This window comes from Gopherus flavomarginatus, chromosome 5 (genome assembly GCF_025201925.1).
Source record: "Gopherus flavomarginatus isolate rGopFla2 chromosome 5, rGopFla2.mat.asm, whole genome shotgun sequence".
Taxonomy (NCBI): domain Eukaryota; kingdom Metazoa; phylum Chordata; order Testudines; family Testudinidae; genus Gopherus; species Gopherus flavomarginatus.
In genome coordinates, this window is record NC_066621.1 from 151,095,589 (window position 1) to 151,117,994 (window position 22,406).

General features: G+C 44.9%; 2 protein-coding genes across 5 annotated transcripts in view; one reads left to right on the forward strand and one right to left on the reverse strand.

Moving 5' to 3' along the window:
- KTN1 (kinectin 1) overlaps positions 1-15,256 on the reverse strand; it is an 81,991-nt gene extending 66,735 nt beyond the window's left edge. For 2 of the 4 annotated variants that reach the window (XM_050952546.1, XM_050952543.1), the window contains exon 1: positions 15,171-15,249. The gene's annotated coding sequence lies outside the window, so the exon portion shown is untranslated. Of the gene's footprint in view, positions 1-15,170 lie in introns of all 4 variants that reach the window. The other 2 variants (XM_050952545.1, XM_050952544.1) reach the window with 2 other exon arrangements.
- The window catches only part of DLGAP5 (DLG associated protein 5), a 236,382-nt gene continuing 226,133 nt past the window's right edge, over positions 12,158-22,406 (forward strand). Inside the window, exon 1 of the mRNA XM_050952541.1 lies at positions 12,158-12,166. The gene's annotated coding sequence lies outside the window, so the exon portion shown is untranslated. The remainder of the gene's footprint in view (positions 12,167-22,406) is intronic.

The following is a 22,406-nucleotide window of genomic DNA, read 5'->3' on the forward strand; positions in this document are numbered from 1 at the left end:
TCCCAGCTATCTGAAGTACTAAAGAAGATCTGACCCACCTACCTACCAAGCTACTTTGGAGAGACACAAAATTAAAAAAAAGTGTGATTAAGAACACTTCTAGATGAGGAAATCACAATTATTAACGGATTGTGTGGCATATTAGATACGGTTTACTGAACCAACACGCAGTTTAAAGAAATTATTTACCCCACAAATAGATTATATTTAAGTAGCAGAGAGATTTGGGTTTCTGCGTTAATAAGTAAGTCACTGCAAACAGCATGTACTGAGACAGCAAGTGTCTGTTTCACAAATCATCATAACATAGCAGTCATTTGCAAAACAGTCTCTGCTTTAACCCCATTTTCAGACCAAACTTTTGAAACATTCACCTTCTGGGCTGAAAGTTCTCTTGGACCAGGAAATTATGAATAAAAATTCCTTCTGTCATTTGAATTATCAGAGGTGAGAACATAAAAGTTCTCCAAGTTTCTCTAAAAGAAAGTGGTTAGAAATTTCGGAACACACCCAGAGTTCAAAACCCATCAGGAACAAACAATTCTCATTTATTAATGTCTTTGCTAAGTTTAAGACGTGTTTCGACTTCAGATGCTGACTACTTGAAGACAGCATACTCAGCATAAGTAGGACAAGTCTCCCTCAGTCAACAGGTGAACCTTAGTCAGATGCACTGCATAAACGTGCACAATAGGATTATTGAAATAGGAATTTAAATGGCCGATGGAGAAACCTGTAAACTCTGCCAGCAACATCACTCTAGATTTTTTTTTCCTACCCTCTAGTCTACACATTGCCCCACACAAACTTAGGAAGTTAAAAGCAAAAATAACCATGTTGATGCAATGTTAATGTGGCATCCTATAATCACAATTCAGGAAATACAAAAATTAGTATCCCAGGAACAGTGTAAACTTGTCTAGGCTGCATTATGTACTACTCACTATACTCATTTTTCTTGTTAAGCTATAAATAGTTTTACTCTGAGTAATACCAATGTAAAAATGGTACCTTACTCAACACATCAGTTTCCTGTAGGACTCATTGTCAACTAAATTAAGATGAGTTTTACTACTTTTTAATTCCTGAACACACTGCAGAGCCACACAGCAGACAAAGTGAGTTGGATTCTATTCTGCCTCATGTATTAACATATTTGTTAATTAAATTCTGATTGCTGGATCAAATTTTGTCCTCTGATACACTATGAAACCTGATTAAAGAAACTGTACAGACATAAGCAAGAGCAGAATTTGGACCACAATCTTTTTTCAGGCTTGTCCTGTATTGTCAGCAAAAGACATTTTGGCCTTCTCATCCCAGACTGAATTTGCACAGCGAGCAGTCAGGGAAAGACTCTTTACTTGGAAGCTGAGCAAGTGTGTGTCTCAAGGATTTCCGTATCAGATGAGAACTCTAGAGTTCAGTTTTCCCATAGTATAACTGCCCTTTCATTTTGCATATACTATACAACATATAAGATTGTGGTACTTAGACACCAAAGTGATAGAAGTCTTAGGCTATATAATGCAGCAGAGTTAAAGTTCTTGGAACTCTTAAGTCAAAGGTCAGGATATGGAAAATTCAGTGTGCCAATAGAGTAAAAAGTTTACAAAAAGTTTGGGGAAATTCCCAAAATTAAGATGTATTCCCACAATGCTAGTTGAAACCAAGTTACACCTCTTACATATTTGACAGGATACATTATATATAACATAGAGTATGTTTAACTTCGTGCAGCAACTTTCACGTTGGAATTTCCCAGTTCATATTCCACTGCTCATCCTGAGCATTTTGTTTCCCTAATGAAAGGCGTGGGTGGGAGAAGGGAAATCAATATAGGGTGTGTAAACTCACTGGCCTAGGCCTATGCTAAAGGCTCCCATCACCAAATCTGAAAAGTCTACAGCCTGGCTAGAATGACCTTACCACAGCCACACACCATTTTTAAGAGGGCCATGAGATGCATTCTTACTGAGCCCAGGTACATTTTAAGGTGCAAAAAAGTAGAGAGCTGCTCAAATCACAATTAGAATGGTGTACTACATAGGTAGAAGGGACTAAATGATTCCACATTTTGTAGAATCTACCCTATTAAGACGACAGTGGCAGCTTCTTTTAATAAAAAAAAAAAACAGTGGTTTATACAGACACATGCTCTAAGCTGTGAAGAGGTTTCCTAAATTTAGCATGCAACCCAAACCTGATAGTGTATCATAGGCTTTAGATATGAAAATGATCTAATTAAAAAGTAGTAGAGAGATGTAGGAACTTCTCATTCAATTTCTCCAGGAAGCCTGCTGCTGCACTAAGTAAAATAATAATCAAGACCCATCTGAGAAGTTTTGCCATCAACTAGAGCAGCAGTCGCCAACCTTTTTACGCACAAGATCACTTTTTGAATTTAAGTGCAACCCAGGATCTACCCTGCCCCTTCCCTGAGGCCCCACCCCTTCCCCGAGGCCTCTCCCTTCATCATTCCCTCTCCCCTTCCCTCACTCACTTTCACTGGGCTGGGACAGGGGGTTGGGATTCAGGAGGGGGTGCAGGCTCTAGGCTGGGGCCGAGGAGTTTGGTGCATGGGAGGAGGCTGTGGGCTGAGCCTGGGGCAGGAGGTTTGGGGGCAGGACGGGGTGAGGGGTGCAAGCTCTGGGAGGGAGTTTGGGTGCAGAAGTGGGCTCCGGGCTGGGGCACAGTGTTGGGGTGCGGGAGTGGGTATGGAGTGCAGGAAGGGGTTTGGAGTGCTGGCTCCAGGAGGCAGATTGGGGATGGAGTGCAGAAAGGGGGTCAGGGTTGGGGCAGCAGTGCAGGAGGGGTTCAGGATGCGGGCTCCTGCTGGGCAGCACTTACCTTCGGTGGCTCCTGGTTGGCGGGCTCCCTGCCTGCTGCAGCCCCATGCTGCTCCCAGAAGCTGCCAACACACCCCTGCGACCCCTCAGGTAGTAGGAAGGAAGGGGCTCCACACGCTGCTCCTGCCTGCAAGCAGCGCCCCCACAATTCCCATAGGCCACAGTTCCGCATTCCCAGCCAACGTGAGCTGCACAGGCGGTGCTTGCAGGCAGGAGCAGCATGCAGAGACCCTTGCCACTCCCCACTCCCCCCAGGGACATGCTGGCTGCTTCCAAGAGTGGCATGGGGCTGGAGCAGGCAGACAGGGAGCCTGCCATAGTCCCACTGTGTCGCCAAACTTTTAGCGGCCGGAGATCACGACAGACTGGCAGAGGCTCCGCAACTGACTGGTTGATCCTGATCTACGGCTTGGTGACCACAGAACTCAAGTTTCCAGGAGTGGGAGGATGCTGCTTCAGACTTCCTTTTTATTTTCTTCCCTACTTTCCAAGTTCAGGCAGTGTCACTGAGGAGCCCTTCCCCACCAACTATCAGGTCCCACCAAAAGAACAAGCAGTTTACACTTTGAACTTTGAGAAATAATGTTTCCCTGCAGCCTGACCTGTTGAGCATCCAATAGTAACAAGGAGATGAGGGAGAAAGTAGCACAGTCCTTCCTATCACACCTCAGAATTGATGCTGCACATTCCCGACAGGTATTTGTACAGATACTTGATGCCACAGGATATGGTCCTCCCACTTAGTTTAAGAGAAATCCTCTATGCTTCAAAAGGGATATACGGACAGCAGCAGTATGCGCTTTCAAACCAGTAGATACTTCAAGTGCAAAGGAACCAGAGACAACCAGTCCCTCAGAATTACTCTCCACTGGGTCTCCCCGTGGCAAAGAGCAGCCCACCTTGGCCCTGGCGTGCAGCCAGAAAACTGCTGGGCTCAGCGGATCCCTAGATGCTGGAATGACCTTTAGGGGCCATGAGCAGCTGGGCAAAATTTAAAGTTGCCCCAATGGTGCTCTAAAGTATGCTGGGGAGCTGGGATCATGGAGGCACAAGAGATGCCTTATGCCCCTCCCCCACAGCTGTGAGTCTAAGTGTACCAATGCATAGGTGCCACATAAACAGCAGGACAAAAAACATGTTTCTTGCTAAGATCTGAGTCAGAACCACTGTCTGGCACTAAGATAATATGACTTGCTTACTAGGAAGCTGAGTTTTATAGCAATAACAACATAATGTTTGAAATGGCTTTGGGGAGGACAGACAAGGGAGAACATCATCTGCTTTTCAGGAACAGGACTGACCTCTGTCCACTGAAGCAGTAGAGATCTTTAACGGGTGACTATGTGCAGAAGAGTGGCTATTTGACAACAGTCACTTTCAGGAACCCATCTTCAGTTTCAGATCCCATTTTGGTTTCCAGCTGCCAGCCGGGCAAACTCAAAACACCCTTCTACTTGTAAACTGAGCACATTTGGTCTGGAAGCCACCGGAATTCAACAGCTAAAATGGAACCACAGTGTCCTACAGGGAGCCACAACAGCATAACCATACTCAGATTCTTCTGGCACTCTGAAGATACAGCACAAGGACTTTGGGGACAGTTCAATTCCTACTGATTCAAAGTTTTTGCTCACTGGATGAGGTCTGAAGAGGCCTCCCTTCTTTTCAAACTTTTCTTCTTGCTTTAAACTCTGAAGCAAAGGGGTTAGGAGAAAAATGCCTCAGCCAGTGATCAAAGATTAATCCAATAGTCAAATGATCAACTAATGACATTTTTAGTTTTCTTATCAATCAGTCACAACCTAGCCGAACCCTGGAGCTATCCCAGAATACCTGTGCCTCGTATGATTGCAGAGTCATCTTCCTTGGCACCTAAGCAGTCACAAACAATTCTGACTGCACTCAAATCTTCCTGCGAGCAATGGAATGCTGCTGATATTCTTCCAGATGTTTGCAGTATGAGAGCAGGCAAAATCACACTGATTCGGGAAAAATAAAAAAAGGGGGGAAAAGGGGGCACGGCAAAGCATTCCTTAATTGAGTGATAGGAGTGTCAAGAGAGAGAGTTACTATCACTGTCTAAATGCTCAACAACTTCCTTCCTATGTTCTTGCATAAATGCAGTAGACACCTTACCGTGCAATGCACAGGATTGACCTACACTGGCGTGTGTCACTCCCCAAGACAAAGCATCCTGGTATTGTGCCTAGAATCTTCCAGCTGGTCTTTAAAAAAGAAAAGTTGTTTTCTAGTCACTCCTGTCCTCCAAATTATTATTACAGCAGCACCTAGGAGCCCCAATCATGGACCAGGGCCCCATTGTGCTAGGTGCTGTTCAAACAACAGAAAGCTAGTCCCTGTCCAAAGAATCACAGAAACGTAGGGCTGGAATGGATCTTGAGAAGTCATCTAGTCCAGCCCCCAGCAATGAAGCAGGAAGAATTATACCCAGACTATCCTGACAGGTGTTTGTCCAACCTGTTCTTAAAAACCTCTAATGATGCAGATTCCATAACCTCCCTTTGTAACCTGTTCAGTGCTTAAGGATGCTTATAGCTAAAAAGCTTGTCCTAATTATCTACCCTTGCTAAAGATTAAGCAGATTACTCCTGGTCCTACCTTCAGTGGGCATGGAGAACAATTGATCAGCATGCTATTTATAACAGCCCTTAACATACCTGAAGACATATTAGGTCTTCCTCTGAGCCTTCTTTTCTCAAGACTGAACATGCCCTCTTTAAAAAAAGCCAATCTCTCCTCATAGGTCAAGTTCTTGAAACGTTTCATCATGTTTGTGGATTTCCTCTGGACTTCCTCCAATTTGTCCACATCTTTGAGGGATATGTCTGCACGACACGTCAGTCAGCAGCATGTGGTGTACATACCCGGGTAGCCCCCCAGCATGGGTATCAATAGCAGAGTAACCGAGAGGCTGACTTGTGCATGTAAAGACATGCCAGAAGGGTGTGGGTACGTACCCCATGCAGCTCTCTATTTGCTCAAGCCTTACCTCCCATGTCTACAGTGCTATTTTTAGCCACTGTAGTGTCCCACTGCCTCCCTGCCGCCAGAGCCTTTCCCTATAGTAGGAAAAGACTCCGGTCACAGGGAAAGGTTCTGGCAAGCAGGTTTGTCGCTGCCTCCCCCTACAAGAGCCTTGCCGCTCGCTCTGCAGTGAAAAGTTCCAGCAGCGGGGAGCTGCTGAAGCCTTTCACTGCTGCGGTGTCTTTCACGGACACATGTAGCTACACATCACAGTGTGGATACAGCTCGCTTTTCACTGTATCGTAGTTGAAGCCTAAGTGTAAGCTTTCAAAGGTCTTACAATCTAAAGGAGAGAGACAATGGATAGACAGACAGGGAGTACCTCCGCTCTGATGCCACTGTAAACCAACATTTAATTGTACAAGAAATGCTGGAAAACTTGCAGGAGTTTTGGAAACAAGAGGCCAAGAAATGCAAAATAAATGCATAACTGTGTTTCTATTGATCTAATCTATGAAAGAGCTTATAAATGTAGCTTGTAACCAACTTACTCAACTTGCTTCCAGAAAACCACCAAGAAACAATCCAGTCCTCAAGAGAGCCAGTTCACATTTATTGCACAGGGTAAAGCAGCATGAACCCTGGATGCATATATACCTACTTGAAAGGACCTTGTTTCCCAACTGTCCTTAGAAATTATATGGGTGTTTCAGAGGCTTCTAAATCAAGCTTTGTTTTCTTCGGGTTAGCTGACATACACTCAACGGCCTGAATATCCACAGATTGGCCTTGTCAACCCATCCACTTAGTTAATAGGTACAATCCAAAACAGAAAGGAGCTGAAGTTCATGAAAGATTGAGGAAGCAAACGCAAACCCAGCTTCCTCACAGTGATGCAAAAGTTTTTTTTCCTCCTGCTGATAACAGCCCACCTTAATCGATTAGTCTCAGAGTTGGCATGGTAACCCCCATTCTTTCATGTTCTCTCTGGGTGTGTGTATAAAATACAGTAGAAATATATATCTTACTGTATTTTCCACTGCATGCATCTGATGAAGTGGGCTTTAGCCCACAAAAGCTTAAGCTCAAATAAATGTGTTAGTCTCTAAGGTGCCATGAGTACTCCTCATTCTTTCTGCAGATACTTACTAGCACAGCTACCACTCTGAGATTAGGTTCGGTAACATCAGCAACATGTGTATACTTTAAAGAGAGTATTGGGGGCGGGGGTGGAAATCACATGAGCCATTTCACAGGGGTATTCCAAAATGGATTTTCTACAGAATAATAGGAGGTTGCTGATTCTGAGGGATGGGTGTTGACAATAACCATCAGTAGACATTACACATGAATCATATAATCCTGTTCAGAGTAGAACTTGATACAGGGTCTCTGGAACCCTGGAGGCTAGTGTCCACTAATGCTCCTAAGGTGAAGCCGCACCAGTGGTACCAATGGTGGGAAGTTTAAAGAAAAAAGTATGGCGTAGACTAAGTTTCAGATTATTAAATTATCCCTGGGAAGAGCCCATTGGAATCAGTCATCAAGACTGACAACTAGAAATGCCACTGTTTGATTTACTGTTATTTACCAACCCTAACAAAAAGTTTATTGGAAAATCCTGCTAACATGTCAATGAAAGCAAGGGTGTTAACTGAAAATGCTGCTGGAGGACATTATTATAGGTAAAAGCGATTAACACAATAAGAAGTGTGGGATTAACACCACAATAAGAAGCATTACAAGTTTAAAGACATATTACAACCTACAGAAGGAAATATGCACAGTGACCCGCAAAATGACCTACAAAGAAAAACATGGGGTTTGTCTCATTTATCTTTCATAGTCTTTAGAAGTCTTCTGTGGGAAAAAGACTTCACCTGCTTCTCTCCTCCTTCCCCCACAATATCAGGGATTCAGATCTTAGCCCTCTAGGATAAGCATGGTATAGGTAGAGAACTGCAGAATTATAAGGTTTATGACATCACAGATAGCAAGGAAGTGATTTATAATGAAACTGTTTAAAACTTCAAATCAAAAGCTAACCACCACACATAAGCCCCCAACTTACCACAAATACAGGCTGAGGTAGCTCTCAGTTCATTTCCCTGGATACTCCAAAAAGACCACAATTAAAGACAGGGGAGACTTGATATTTCTCAGATATAAAAACAAGCAGAAAAGAAACCGTCCAGACTTTCCAAACACCCACCACAAAGCAACTCCAAATACCTCCCTTTGTGTGACACCTTAAGGGAAATTACAAATACCAAAACCCTACACTTAAGGCTCAGAAAGCGCAATAAAAGGACCAGGAGGGTTAAAGTTAATTTTAATAGACACATAACACCTATATTATTAACAACTTAGATCACCAGAACCTCTTCCCACACACCTATTTCCCCCCCCCCCCCCCCCCCCCCGCCTACTTCCACCCCTTGTATTCCAGTGACCTTGGACAAAAATAGACTAGTCACTCCTATGTGTAGTTTCACTTTCTGTTATTTCACACACTAACAGGATGCTGCAATGTTTGGGTGGAGAACACTTCAGTAACAGAGGGTCTCCATTTAAGATTTTATTAATGCTGTACTTGTTGAAACAAGCTTTTACAAAGCCTAACTCCCATCTCCTCAGTTGACCTGACAGTGTCCCTTTAAGCTCATTTATAAAGATTTTTGTATTCATTAAAATGTAATTTCATTAATCACAAGCACTCCTGAGCCCAGCCAGTAGCAGTGCAGCAATTATTCTGCTGGGCAGTGCTCATGTGCAAAGAATCCAACACAGAAGTTGCTTCTAGTTCCCCAGCAAAGCAAACTCACAATAGAGAAATTACAGGTAATATGCAGGCATGAACAATTCCTATGTTTGTTTTAAGCAGGGCCAGGATCTCATCTACCACTTCCCTTCCCCAACCCAAAACTGATTCTTAATTTTGCACGGAGAAGCACAAGGCCATTTCACTGTAGCATGTGTCATTCATCCAACCTAGACCAACCAGAAACAAGGCAATCACTGAGCGTTTCAGCAAGAACGGGACAGCGGAGAGGCAGAGGGAATAGATCTCTCTCTCTTTTGAAACCATACTCTACAGTCTGGGGGTTAGGGCACTGGCCTGGGACGTGGGAGTCCCAGATTCAAGTCTCTGCTCTGCCTGAATCAGAGTGATCTGGGATGGAAAAAACTCTCCTCTGAATCCCACTTTCTATCAACTCGAGCATTTTAATGTGGCCAAGAACTATTTCTAAGAAGACAGTGCTAGTCAGAAAGAGCAGATTTCTTTCTGCTGGATGCTGTTTTTACAGCAATCGAACAAGCATGCAGAAGCATGAAAATGCTGTCAAACATGATCTTCGGGTAATTTCCACCCTCCCGCCTACTATACCAGACACAATGCCACTACAATTAACACTTAGTTTGTAAGTTCTTTGGGGCAGGAACTCTCTTTGTTCTGGGTTTGTATGATGCCTAGAACAATGGAGTCCCATTCTGCAACTGGGGGAGGGATAGCTCAGTGGTTTGAGCAGTGAGTGGCCTGCTAAACCCACGGTTGTGAGTTCAATCCTTGAGAGGGCCATTTAGGGAACTGGGGTAAAAATCTGTCTGGGGATCAGTCCTGCTTTGAGTAGGGGGTTGGACTAGATGACCTCCTGAGGTCCCTTCCAACCCTCATATTCTATGAATACAAATTAATAGCAAAATTTGATTTGTCTGGGGCAGATATTTAGATCAGCAGTTCACAGTCTTACTGGCCTCAACAATCACACTCTTAAGTCAGAAACATTTATTTTTAGGGCCCCATTCGCCTGGTGGGCATGTGACTTTATAGAGACCCTCAAAGATGATGCCATACTGTCAGTCTGTAAACAGCTCAGTTCTGCTACTTTTTGCCACTACCTGAGCAAAAGTTAAGAGCCAGAACATATACACAGATTTCCCTTAATATTTATGACAACGCTTTGGATACATCACATGCAGGAATATGATTTTACTTGATTTGCTAAATATTTACTATTGTATTATCTGCCCCACAACTGGAGCTACAAGCATCCTGATGGAGTGAAAAGTTGCCAGATTTCAATGCAACTTCCTTATATTTCTCATCTATCCTCCTTTGGAATATTTTATAAGTTCCTATATTGTATATATGTTAACTAGTTAACTTCTTTTCCAGTGTAAAAGCTTTCACTCTTCAGCCTTTTCCAGCACAGTAACAGTTTTGCATTTAAAGCACAGACCTAAACAGAACTTTTCCCACACAGTCACTGAACTCTGTAAAGAATTGCAGCTTCTAAAAAGTTTTGTTAAGCACCAATTATTGTATGGTAACCAGGTTCAAGCAGTGATTCAAGTATTTTGACCTATGATTATCTAATCTCAGAAATAGGTGGAGTAAGGAATGATGTTAAAAAAAAAAGTTATATAGTTAAATGAATAATCACACTGTGTATGCAGGCTTGAGCAAGTCTTGCCCTTCCCTTTCAATAATTTTAACAAAGCTTAGCCTGCCCAGCTGCATTATCTGCACATTTCTTCTTTGTGCGGCATAGGGGGAAAAAGAGGAGGGGGAAGGACAAAATTTGAGGATTTCTTTATTTAACATTTCTTCCCTCCTCACCTTTTAAGCAGAGTATAAAGCATATTTGAAAAAGACTGAATAGACGGTTAAGTAAAAAAAAAAAAGCTATAATAAAAGTATTGTCTAGTTAAAAATCCTCAGGTCATTTTTATCCAAACCCAACCTTTCCTCACTAGGAGTTATATGCAAAAGTTATATTTTAATCATAGCACACAAAAAGCAACATAAGCATAAAATGTGGTAAAGTGAGTCACACAGCCTGCTCATGGATGGAAAGGGCAACCAAATTTAGGCACAGGAGCTCTACAAGGCAGATAATCACTTCCAACCCAAACCCATGTAATGTTAGGGATCTACTCTGAGAAAACTGGAACACAGACAAGATTTGAAGAAAGGTGTAGCGTACCAATAAATCTCTTTGATTTTCATGGCAACACTTAAGCATTTTGAGCAACGTTTTTCTTTATCTGTTTCAAACATTTACTAAACTGAAAGTGTGTGTATTCTTACACATAAATACAAAAGTTAAAAGCAATTAGAACGTGAAATGGCATCAATGTAGCCTATGGGGAAGGTGTTCTGATAGCACAGTGATGGGTGGCATTACAAAATCCTAAAAAAAACAACCAGACAGATGTCTGAAGTGCTTGAGCTCTGTGTGATAGGCAAGATAAACAGTTAAGGATGTTCGTCTTACACAGCCAATTATAAATATTTTTATAAAGAAAAGTATGTCACAAAGCAGCCTGTACTCTGAGCTCCCAATAATCAAAATATCGCTGATTTCAAAATAGAGAAAGTATTGCTTTTGGGAAAGAAATGTAATTATACACTGTCCAGATTAAATGCACGTGTACATTCATAATACATGCACTTTTCCTATATAATTACATATACATTATTCTAAAGAAAAAACAGAATGTATTTTACTAAGGCACCCCACTGTCAGTTGACATTAACTGATATTTCCCATTTGCCAGTATGTACAGAGTACTCAGATATCATTATCAAGACAAAAATTACAACATAAAACCAACAAATGTATGGGACAGAGTTAAGGCTGTTATATTGCAATGAAATATGCATTTCTTTAAGAGAAATGCATTCATTTTGTGCACAATCAGATGCAAGATGTCCTTAACACTTTATGTCCTTGCTTTTAAGCAACCGGGTTAGTAAAAATGTTTTAGTTATAAGCAAGAGTATATTGTCACACAGCATCCCTTACTTATTTGCTTTTTAAAAAAATACCGAAGATCTCCTCCTCAACCCGTATCTTGCTTTTCCATTTTAAAAGTACTTCCCTGTGCAAAAAGAATAAAAATGAAATTGGATGCACTCGTCAGTTTATTGTTGCATCTGAAGAAGTGGGGTTTTTTATCCACAAAAGCTTATACCCAAATAAATCAGTTAGTCGTTAAGGTGCAACCAGACTCCTCATTGTTTTTGTGGATACAGACTAACATGGCTACCCTTCTGATACTCAGATTATTAAAGTATTTTGTACCTCTCCAGAGTTAATAATTAGTTATATTTCACAGGGCAACACATTTTGCATTTCTCAACTAAGTCAACGGAAATGGACTAGTCTATTTCACATATAGAGTCTAATTCAATAAGATTCTCAAAACTGGCAAAATGCTGCAGCATTTTGGTTGCTAGCACTGCAAGGGAATTTTTTATTTTGTAAACATATTAGTTAAACCATGGGATTTTTCAAAATTATGGAAATTCTTTTGAAATGAGTTTGGTGCAAATCTGATTTAAGAGTGTCCTTTTAAAAACATTATGTCTTAAATTATCACAATAAATTCAATTTACTGTGATTTTTTTTTTATTCCATAGATTTGCATCCAGACTGCTTTGCTGGCTAATTGTTAAAAGAGGAGGGATTTTTAAAGTCATTGTTGTTTAAGACAATGACTCTCTCTTTTTCTGAGGGAATGTATGCTAAACTGTCTTCTGATGTTACGAAAAAAACAGGCAGTTTGTAAGGCTCTCCAAGATAATCAGTTCTTAAAGCATAGTTTTCTCAGTGTTAGTGTAGTGACTAAGTGATGATGAATTCTGTACATAGCATGCTTGTCGTACAGCTGTCACTGCAAATCAAGAGATGGACCCATTATAGAAAACGTTATTTCCAAAATATACAGCAGAGTAGCTTTCTGTTTTTCTCAGATCTTTAAATATGCTTCCAGAACTTCTAACAACATCAAGTTTATTTTTAAATCTGTGACTCTGAAACTTTGTACTAGTTCGCTAATTCCTAATTTAAAGTATCTTCTTAGAAAAATTACTTAAGTGTACTATTGTTGAAGAATAAAAAGTTTTTTAGATTTCCTTATAGTATTATGCATACAGCAAAACATAAGTGCAGAATGTTTGCATTTTGAAGTCTAACTTTAAGGAACAGCCAGGCGGCATGTCCTCCAAAACTTCCTGTATTGTGTCCAATCGATGGCAGTGACACCTACTTGTAATAATTCATATGCACATCAGCTTATCTGAAACTGAATTTAGTCAAATTACTACTAGAGCCCCATAAAAGTAGTTCTAAGGCCTTGGCTACACTGGCGCTTTACAGCGCTGCAACTTTCTCGCTCAGGAGTGTGAAAAAACACCCCCCTGAGCGCAGCAAGTTACAGCGCTGTGAAGTGCCAGTGTAAACAGTGCCCCAGCGCTGGCTAATCCCCACGGGGAGGTGGAGTATGTGCAGCGCTGGGAGAGCTCTCTCCCAGCGTTGGTGCAGCAACCACACACGCACTTCAAAGCGCTGCCGCGGGAGTGCTCCCAGGGCAGCGCTTTGGAGTTTCGAGTGTAGCCAAGCCCTTAGTTTAGGCTTGACATTCTTAAGACTCAGTTTCCCCCTTCTTTCTTTACATAAGGATTTACAAAGGCAGAAAGTAACACATGCTCTTTCATTTAAACTCATTTCATTTAAACACCCACGAAAGCTCATGCTCCAAAACGCCTGTTAGTCTATAAGCTGCCACAGGATTCTTTGCTGCTTTTACAGATCTACTCTTTCATTTAAAGTCACTCCTGTACCTGGTGATTATGCAGCTTACTCCTGCAGTCTAAGTAGATGATCACATTTATTCCTCACATTAACACAAGCAAGGTTTCCTTTCTCTCAATACACTGTTAATATAGCTGTTCTTGATAGGAGGGAAAAGCAACACGTTATCCAAAGCCACAGCATTCCTAAGGAAGATGTCCATACTTAAACTAAATATTTACAAGGACAGCAGGTAACATCTTTTAGGGAGATTCAGGGATCGAAGCAAAGTGTTTTCTTGAAACACGATGTTTGGGTCAGTTTAGTATTTTCCAAAGGCAAAAAGTCATCCCTAGCAAGGATGGGTTTGTAATAGCCAAAGAAGTCTGTGTCCAGAGGACATAGGCACTGAAACTAAGGGTGTGGCCGCACCCCCTGGCTTGATTTGGTTTCCATCATAGAGAGGGTTTACAGTTTGCTTCAAAGGCTCTCAGCACCCACACTATATAAATTGTTTCAGCACCACTGGCAGAGGCAAGGAAATCTCTCCTTTTCTCCCCACACACCCTTCACTTTTAACATATTTTCAACAAGTTTTAAAGAGCAAGTTACGTTAAAATTAAGCTCCCCAAAAAAATCAGCACAGCAGCCTTTTAGGCCCCGAACGTGTGAGGTGCTGAGCACCCTCAACTCCCAGGCTACAGTCCATCTCACAGGCCCAGAGGGACTCTGTTCTTGGATGACTGGAAACTATTTACATCCCCAATCTCCAGTAAGAACAGCATCAGAGATCACAGCTAAGGCCCTGAAATAGCGACAGAGTACAAGACCACATGCCCAACACCCGGCTCCCCATACACCCAACCAGGGAGCGGGGGGACTAGTAAATACATCATTGAATCACACAGCAAAACCCCATTGCACCCCTAGAGGGAAGGCTAACCCACCCCGGCCCTAAACCCCACAGCCCTGCTGAGAGAGCACCCCTACTCCCAGTGCGACAGACAAGGGCAGGTCTGGAGCCAGACTTCGGTCCCCTCAGTCCCATGCCCCAACCCTTTACTCCCAAAATTTTAGGTAATTTTCCCCTCATCCCCCCAGGGGCCTCCCTTCTCCTCAGGCTGGGCCTCCTCACATAACTATGAGGCTCCTTACGCACAGACTCTCCCTTGCACAGCCCCCCCCCAATCTCCTTCCCATGGGATATCCCCCAATCCCCACACAGTGCCCCCCCACACCCCTTCCCCATGGGATCACACACACACAACCCCCCACAGGGACCCCCACACCCTCTCCCCATGGAATCCCTACACACACCCTCTTCCCATGGGGTCCCTACACACACGGCCCCCCACACCCTTTCCCCATGGGATCTCACACACACCCACCCACACAGGGACCCCCACACCCTCTCTCCACAGGATCCCCACACTCACACAGCCCCCAAAGGGCTCCCCCTCACACACCCCTTCCCCATGGGATCCTCCCCCACACACACACCCAGGGGCCCACACACCCTCTGCCTGGCACCCCCAGGGCAGATCCCTCCCATGCGCCCCTCCCCCAGCGGCTCAACCCACGGCACAGGGGCGGGGGCTGCCGCCTCCCCCCCACGCCAGGGCTCCCGCAGCCCGGCCCGAGCGGGACAGGGTCAGTCCCCCCGCCGGGGCCTAGCCGGGGCGGGCGCTGCGCGTGCGGCTCCCCGGGCGAGCCCGGCCGGCGGCTCCCGCAGCAGCGGGCGGAGCGGGCCACTCACCCTGCGGCGGCCCGAGCGGAGCCGCGAATCCCGCAGCGGCGGCGGCCGGAGGAGGCGGAGCAGCCGAGTCGGTCCCTGCGCGGCGGCGGCTGCCTGGCAGGAAGGGGAGCGCGGGGCGGGGAGGAGGAGGAGGCGGCACCGGCACGTCCACGGCGTCTGCCGGCCCCTTCCCGCCGCCCGTTAAAGGCGCAGGGCCGCTGGGCCGGGGGCGCCACCTGGGACCCGGCTAACCGGGATCGGGATCGGGATCCGGATCCTCACCCCCCGGGATTTCCCCCGACACCCTGAGGGGACCCACCGCACCGGGAACCCGCCCGACACGGCCCCCCCGCAAACCCCCAGCCTTAGACCCCCTCCCGCACCGGGATTCCCCCCAGACACGCAAACCTCCAGCCTCAGATCCCCCGCACCGGGCTTCCCCCTAGACACGCTCCCCACGCAAACCCCCAGCCTCAGACCCCCTCCCGCACCGGGATTCCCCCTCGACACGCTCCTCCCCGCAAATCCCCAGCCTTAGACCCCCTCCCGCACCGGGATTACCCCCAGACACGCAAACCCCCAGCCTCAGACCCCCCCCCGCACCGGGATTCCCCCTCGACACGCTCCTCCCCGCAAATCCCCAGCCTCAGACCACCCCGCTGGGATTACCCCCAGACACGCAAACCCCCAGCCTCAGACCCCCCCCCCCCCGCACCGGGATTCCCCCTCGACACGCCCCCCCCGCAAACCCCCAGCCTCAGATCCCGCCGCACCGGGGTTCCCCCTAGACACGCTCCCCACGCAAGCCCCCAGCCTGAGACCCCCACAACTGGGATTCCCCGCAGACACGCTATCCGCGGGAACCCCCAGCCGGAACACTTCCCACTGGTATTCCCCCTAGTCTTGCCCCCCACGAGAACCGCCCAGCCTGAGACATGCACCCCCACAAGGGTTCCCCCAGAGACCCCCCCCATGCGAACCCTAGGGGATGGCCATCCTGAGACCCCCCACACACCAGGATCCCTCCCAGACTCTCCTCAAGCGGACTCACAGCCTGAGAGCCCCCTGTACCGAGATTCCCCCCAGACATGTCCCCCATGGGGACCCTCAGCCAGAGACACCCCATCAGGGGGATCTCGGTACAGGGAGCTCTCAGGCTGGGAGTCCGCTTGAGGAGAGTCTGGGAGGGATCCTGGTGTGTGGGGGGTCTCAGGATGGCCATCCCTATGGGAGAGGTCTGAGGAGAATCCCAGTGGGGGGAATCTCAGGCTAGGGTTCGCATGGGGGGGGGTCTCTGGGGGAACCCTTGTCCTCCCATGGGGACCCTCAGCCAGAGACACTTCCATCGGGATTCTCCCCAGACCTCTCACAGAGATCCCCATCCTGAGACCCTCTCCACCAGAAATCCCCCCATACATGCCTCCCACTGGGACCCTGAGACGACCCACTGGGATTCCCCCCAGATACACCCTCCGTGGGGACCCCCTCCTTGAGACCCCGATACTGGGATTCCCCCCCAGACATGACCCCCACAGGGACCTCCAGCTTGAGACCCCAATACCAGGATTCCCCCCAGACTCCCCTTAAAGGGACCCACAGCCTGAGACCCCCCCCACTTGGATTCCCCCCAGACACACCCACCACCAGAGGCATGGAGAGGCAAAGTGACTTACTCAAGGTCACCTACAGGTCAGTGGCAGAGCCAATAATTGACACCCCCCCCCGGGGGAGGGTGCTAGGGGCTCCAATGGATATGGGGTAGGAGTGAGGCCTTGGGCGCAAGGGGCTGGACCACACGGCTAGCTTCTCCAAAGGGGGGCTCACCTGTCACCCATGGATCTAACCAATTCGCCAGTGCCACAGTTATGCCCCTGCATGTGAGCTCTGCACATTACTACAAGACTCTAAGGCAATGATACTGCATGGTTCAGGCTGGAACCAAATTAGGGATCAGTGTTACCCGAAAGAGCCACAGTAGAGTGAATTTGTTGTTTCCTTTACTATCATTTACTATCATCCTATATATTCATATTTAAACAGCGTAACGGGAAATATTATTTTGTTTATATATAGCCAAGTATTATTACTTTATCAGCTACATTTAGTTAATAACATAGTAAAAGCATCCTGATTGGTTAAAAACTTAGATTGCTTAATAATTAATTCACACAGTGTTTTAATATCATGCTGCAAAGAGCCGCAGGAGATATATTAAAAAGCCACTTGCAGCTTGCAAGTCCCAGCCTGGGTATCACTGCTCTAAGGTCTCATCTCCTTTAGAAGATGATCTGCGAGTCTCCTCCACCAGTACGTCTATAGTACTCAGCAGGTAGTGTTTGATGTATCAGGGATCGCTTAATCGCGTCTCTTCTGGATGCGATAAATCGATCGGCTAATCAACACCCATACTCCACCTTAGCAGGAAGAGTAAGTGCAGTCGACAGGGGCACCGCGGCAGTCGACTCACCACCGTGAGGACAGCCAGGTGAGTCGAACTAAGATACTTTGACTTCAGCTATGCGAATAGCATAGTGTAGCTGAAGTTGCGTTATCTTAGTTCTAACCCCCTCACTAGTGTAGCCCATGCCATAGTGTAAACCAGGGCCGGCTCTAGCTTTTTGCTGCCCCAAGCAAAAAACAAAAACAAAAAATCGGGGCGACCGGACTGCCGGATTGTGCCGCTCAAAAAACGGCCGGAATGCTGCCCCTTAAAATGTGCCACCGCATGCATGTGCTTCCTCGTCTCGTGCCTGGAGCCGGCCCTGGTGTAGACAGGGCTCTGCTGTTTTCCACATGTGAACCCATACAGTGCTATCTGTCTCCATCTGAAGCCAGCTCCAGAGCATCAGCTGTTTCCTGTAGCTTTACCAAGTAAGGCTGGGTGAAATTACCAAAATCTTTTTTTCACTGCTGTCATTCAGAACTCTGTGGGCAGCAGGGAAATGAACAAGACTCATATAGCTGGGCACAGGAGCAACTGACATGTCCAGGGCTACAGGCTCAAGAAGCAGCTTGCCTACCGAAGCTTGTCTCTCTGCTCTCACAACACGCAGACAAGTGAAAGCGTGTGTCCTGGCCCCACTGTGGATGATGTCTCCACCCCAAAAGCCCATAACCTTCTGGAGTGCAAGGAAAAGGCAGAGGAGCCAAAAACAATCAAGAAAAAGAGTCAATAAATAAAAATAAAGGAAAGAAACCAAATAGAGGGGATGGGGAAGGAAAGAGAGAATGAAAACAAAATGGGAGGGGGAAAGGAAAGAATGGAGAGGAAAATGTACAGATGTGGCAACCGTGCTGAGATGTTGCACAAGGGGCACCAACTAGCAAGCTGTTTCATCAGTAAAAGGCAGGGTAGATAAAAGTCAATTATTTAAACAAAAAATTAGATTTTTTTTATTTATATCAGATTTTTTTGGTGAAATGCTTTTTGAGGAAAAAACCTATCTAAAGATAGCTTTAATTAAGATACATTATACCTCAAAGATATCTCATCATGAAATAGGGATTATAAATGCTAATTCTATAGTATGAGACAATATATTCATGTAATGCTTAAGAAAAGTTTTGTAAATGAGTTCCAATAGTTCATAGATTAGGGACCCAAATTTACAGGGTTCCACGGGCTTTTTATAGATTATTTAGGTTAATCCTTCTATCTGCCCAATGGGTATCAGTGCTCAGTCTAGAAGATACCATCAGAGATGCTTAGTTTTGCAGTTCTCAAGCTGCATTTGTGTCTCCAGAGGTAACATGCTTGTTAACAGCAAAAATGTTTTTAAATAAATAAATAATATATAGAGGTGAGAAATAACAGACCTTAACTCGACTGGTCCTCTGAAAATTTGTGTACACAGAGTCAATCCCTCACCTCTCTCTAAAAGTGCAAAGTTTCAGAAAGTTCAATGAATAGAAGATTGTTGGGGGCGGAATAAATCTGGACAAGGAAAAGAAATCTGGAGATAAATGTGAGAAGCGAGGGACCTATGCTTGTTATATGTTTGCTGTTGAAGAAGAAAATCCAGAATACATAACATTATTGTTTTAGTTAAATAAAACAATTTAAATGCCTGTCTGGTGATGTTCTCCTCCTAATACAGCATGGCAAGAAAATCCTCCAAATATTAATGATTAACTTGTTGAATTGGAGATAGTTCACCTCCCAGTGACTTCATAAATATCTGCTTCAATTACCTGTGGTAAATGAAATAACCAAACAATCATTCATTTTCTGATATAGCTGTAAAATTAATCTGAAAAGTTTTCAAAATAAATCACTGTTTAAAAATGTATAGTGTCTACCTTCTAAAAATGAAACCTACATCTATCTCTGAGTTGTGAAGAATATGTATTAAAGTTATAACAACCAACAAAAATGCACATTTATGTAGAAAACCATGATTAAATCAAGTCTTCCTGACTAGTGATTTAAATCATGATTTAAATCAAAATCAAATCCACCCTGGTAAAAGGTCTGAACTGTTCAGTTAGGAACAGCACCCTAGTAGAAATCCCCGTACACACACCTTCCTAGGAGCTGAGTATGTAAAACATGAACTAGGCTTCTGACATTAGACTTATCGACACCCACACATTAATCATCGACAATGGGGGGTCCTATTGGCCTCTGGCTAGTAGATGCCTGCTATATTATATTTTTCAGGCCCTGTCACATATAACTAACAGTTTGTTTACTTGTTCCCAACAAAGGAGTCTTTGAGGAATGAGCAACTCAACTGCTTTAGGTATCAGCGAGGGATTTGCATAGAATCTCTCACTGAGGGCTCATTCTTAGCCTATTCACCAGCTGCATGTGTCACTGCAGGCTTCTGCTGGATTTGCAGGATATCTCCAGCAAACGCCGGCAACAGTGCAAGACTCACGTTCTGCGAGACTCCATGGCTTATAGGCAAGGATAAGCAGGGCTTGAGTCAGCGCCCTAGTACGAAGGCACATACAGTCACAAAGCTGTTCGTCCGACTGAGTGCAAGGCTCGCCATCAGTTGGAGAGACAACATTTCGCCATTCCATTCTGGAGCTGGCCTTTTTTGCACGTCTCAGCCATCCTGCTGTCCTTGTGCATTCGCCCTCTGACTGAACTGTTCTTTCTTCCAAGGATATCACCAGGAATGCTGCTGCATAAGCCAACCATTAGGGTTCCCAAAAAGTGTCGTAATCAGCATCGTCCGCGCTGCAGTGCTTTAGCATGTTATTTCCAAAATAGCACTCTGATAGCTACAAGTCTAATGCCAATATCTGTTCACTTTACTCACTGTGAACAGTGACTTCGCTGGGACTACCTAAGGGAGTAAGGTAGCAGTACCAAGTTTGGTCCCTAACCTGAATTTCCCACTGGCAGCTATTATCAAGCTTCCACCCCAGCCGATTGAATTGCCCTTGTTTATTTTTACTGTCCTCACTGCAGAAAATCAGTTGTCGAGTTTGACACACACTCTGCTCCCTTTAATCATTAGAATGCAACTTTAGCTGCCACTGAACCAATCCTGCTCTCGCTGAAATCATTGGGAGTTTTGTTATTGCTGTCAGGGAGAGAGGGGTCGGCTTGGGCCCCATCTTTTCAAGACCATGGTGGAAAAGGCCCGTTCAACCAACCATCCAAACAAAGCCAGGCTAAGCCAGTAAAGGGCTGGGTGTGAAATGTTTTGTCAACTACATGCCTGCATACAAAAAATATATCTTGATCCCTAATTTAATTTGTATTGATTTATTCTTTCAGTTGGTCTGATACAAAGTGGTCCAGTAAGTTCATGGTTTCTCCTCTTGACTAGGCAGCATGGATTTATAACCATGCTCAAGACATAGTGCAGTAGTTCTGGATAAACCATCCAGCCATTGCAGGAGCTATACAACTAAATGCCCCTCTTCTACTGGGGGCCTCTTACCCAGCATTTACATGGTTGCACTGTAGAAAAAAAACTCTGTTAGCAGCATTGAAAACCCCAATCTAAAGCAGCCCCTCCTGTCAAAAAAGTTATTTTTTGGCCCAAAGTGATCTGTTGGGGACAGGGGGTTGGGAAGGTAGGGGGTGTACATGAAATCTGTCCCCACCCTCAGAGGGAACTGACAGATAGCTCAATACCCAGAACTCTTGGATCTTGGGATCCCCACAGAGGCCAGGTCCATTGACACTGGCTCCAGGACACCATGCTTCTCTGCCTCAGCCCCTGCCATAACACAGTGCTGTCAGGGTTATTCACTTTGAGTGGCAGGGGGATAAAAGTTATGAGGCCTACCTCAGTATTTGGGACAGGGGCAGGTGCTGTAGAAGCAGCTCACTGGGGTTCTTCTTTGTGACTGGATCTAGCAGGCACAATCCAGGCCCCTATCAGGGTCTCCCATCATCATCTACATTTTGAACTACAGTTTGATGTAAACAATTATAGTTAACACAGCATGTAATTTGCTTGTGGAACTCATTACTGCAAAAGAATATTGTGATTAAATAGTTGTTTTAAAAAATATTAGATGGAAGAACCTTTGCAGTTACATTAATTAGAACAAACATTGTAAGGGTTACAGTGCCCCAAATTTTAGGATGTATGCTGATCACTGATTGGGATCAAGAACTTTCCCCCATAGTATAGTGATGCAGAATTAGGTGCATTATGGGAGCTTTATGCTTTCCTCTGAAGCATCCGGCACTGACCGCCCAGAGACAGGATGCCAGATTAAATGGTCCACTGGTTTGTTCTGATATAACAATCTCTATGGTCTAAGAAAGGAAAAAATATCTTGTCATTTAGTATGGCTTCTGCTATCTCTGGTCCTCACCAAAGTATATTATGCACTTGCCATGACCCCACAATACAGGACATCATGAAAAAGCTATTAATTAAATGAGTGCTTTTAAAATCATGCCTCATGCACCACTGTCCAAGCAGAAGACAAAAAAAAAATCCTAATTAAGTAGATTGAGAAGCTTTGTGAAAGAACCATTTGAGCTTTAGTGCTCTGTAGACCAGCCAGCATGACGAAATGCCTGTAGTGCTGACACATATTTCCAAATTTATGGAGGAAAAAATGCAAAGACCCAATTAGACCTGTTTCATGTTAGCGATACAAGCCCACTACTCAGAGGGCAAACGTTTTTCAAACATCAAATGGGGCCCAAAGCATCAGTGTCATAATTTTAGCATGGAATTCTGCTGACAAACAGTGGAGGAGTCTTTAGATCTGGGAAGCCAGAGAATCCATACGGAGAAACTAGTAATGCATTTAGTTTGGCTCTATTAGTCAAAA